The sequence below is a fragment of the Saprolegnia parasitica genome, assembly GCF_000151545.1.
Source record: "Saprolegnia parasitica CBS 223.65 unplaced genomic scaffold supercont2.1245, whole genome shotgun sequence".
Lineage (NCBI taxonomy): Eukaryota > Oomycota > Saprolegniomycetes > Saprolegniales > Saprolegniaceae > Saprolegnia > Saprolegnia parasitica.
The window spans coordinates 1-2,200 of NW_012157639.1; the positions used below are offsets into that span (position 1 = coordinate 1).

The following is a 2,200-nucleotide window of genomic DNA, read 5'->3' on the forward strand; positions in this document are numbered from 1 at the left end:
GTGCTACGCCGTCTACGAAAAGCTCAAGGCCGACAAGAAGAAGGGCAAGGCGCTGCGAGAAGGTCGAGACGTCGATGACGGAGCGTCTCGTCAAGGACGATTTGCGTATCGAGGCGATCCTTGGCTCGTACAAGTTTTCGTCGCAAGTCGTGCGCCTCCTCCTCGGGGACGAGCACAAGGAGCTCGACGACTGCTTTGCGTTCATCGAGGAGTCGGTGCAGACGAAGAAGGCGATGACGGGGCTCAACTTTTCCAACTTGTATCAGTGCCGGTCGGCGTGCGCCGACCTGATGAAGTCGATCCTCGAGGTGCCCAAGTCGACGAACGAGGCGAGCATCAAGTTTCAGCGGTCGCTCTACCACGTGATTGACAACGTCGAGGCCGTCATCAACTGCCTCAAGAAGGTGCTCTCCAAGCAGGAGAACCTCGTCAAGATCCTCAACGACACGCCGCTAAAACCCAACTCGTTCTTCTTCCCCGGCGACGCCCAGCACTACGCCAGCGTCCAGCTGCAGAAGATTGTCAACGACCAGACGGCCATGGACATCATCTCGCGCGCGTACCAGCTGCTGACAGTCGACAACTTTGACGCCGAGCCGCGATCAGAGGAAGGCCAGCGCCGTCTGCGTTTTTTTGCCAACTCGCTCTTCATGGAGATGCCCGAGGCCAAGCCGCTGCGCCAGATGCACTCGCTCACGATCTCGACGCCGTACTTCAACGAAATCGTGCTCTACTCGATCAAGGACCTCACGACGCAGAACGACGACTGCATCAAGCTGCTCTACTACCTGCAGACGATCAACCCGTTCGAGTGGGAGAACTTTCTCGAGCGCATCAACTGCAAGGACATGCACGAGGCGCTCAAGAAGTTTCCCGAAGAAGTCCAGCTCTGGGCCTCGTACCGCGGTCAGACGCTTGCCCGCACCGTGCGCGGCATGATGTACAATGAAGACGCGATTCGGTTCCTCCACTGGCTCGAGATTGGCGAGAACGAACCGATGCACTTGGCCGGCTGCGAGTGCAACCGCTGCATCCGCCTCGAGCATATGGTCGCGCTCAAGTTCAACTACATTTGCGCGTGCCAGATTTACGGTCGGCAGAAGGACGAGCAGCGCCAGCAAGCCACCGACATTGATTTCCTCATGATGAAGCACCCGGGTCTGCGCGTCGCGTACGTCGATGGCCCGAAGAAGGTCAAGGACGGCCCGCCCAAGTACTTTTCTGTGCTCATCCGCGCCCAAGGCGACAAGATCACGGAAGTCTACCGCATCGAGCTGCCCGGCGACCCGATCATTGGCGAAGGCAAGCCCGAGAACCAGAACCAGGCGGTGGTCTTCACGCGTGGCGAGATGCTCCAGTGTATCGATATGAACCAAGACGGGTACCTGGAAGAGTGCCTCAAGATGCCCAACCTCCTCGCGACCGTCGATCGCAAGGAGCACGCCAAGACGCCGCTGACGATCATTGGCTTCCGCGAATACGTCTTTACGGGTGGCGTCTCGAACCTCGCGTCGTTCATGCAGATCCAAGAGCTTTCGTTCGTCTCGCTCGGTCAGCGCATGCTCGCGCTCTTCCACGTCCGCCAGCACTACGGCCACCCCGATATCTTCGACAAGATGTTTGCGATGACGACCGGTGGCACGGCCAAGGCCTCCAAGGGCGTCAACTTGTCGGAAGATATTTTTGCCGGTTTCAACACGACGCTCCGCGGCGGCCGCGTCTCGCACGAGGAGTTCATCCAAGTCGGCAAGGGTCGTGATGTCGGTATGCAGCAGCTCGCGCTCTTCGAGGCCAAGCTCTCGTCGGGCGCTGGCGAGTGCGTCATCTCGCGTGACGCGATGCGCATGGGCTCCCGCCTCGACTTTTGGCGCCTCCAGTCGTGGTTTTACGGTAACCTCGGCTGGTACTTCACGCAGACGATGACGGTCTTTGGCGTCTATTTCTTCATCTACGGCAAGATCTACTTTGCGTTCTCGGGCCTCGACGCGTTCTACCTCCGCACTGGTGGTCTCGGTATCTCGGGCGCGCTTAACACGTCGTGGGCGCTGCAGTTTGGTTTCCTCCTCGTCGTGCCCGTCATTGCCGTCGTCGGTGTCGAGCGCGGCTTCCGTCACGGCTTCAGCTACCTCCTTTGGAACGTGCTGACGCTCGGTCCGCTCTTCTTCACGTTCCAAATGGGCAACCGTATGCACTACTTTGA

The 2,200-nt window shown here is 59.1% G+C and overlaps 1 pseudogene across 1 annotated transcript; it reads left to right on the forward strand.

The window, feature by feature from the left end:
* Positions 1-74: 74 nt before the first annotated feature.
* SPRG_18500 (hypothetical protein) lies at positions 75-2,200 on the forward strand (annotated as a pseudogene; the record flags this gene model as incomplete). Its single annotated transcript has 1 exon — positions 75-2,200.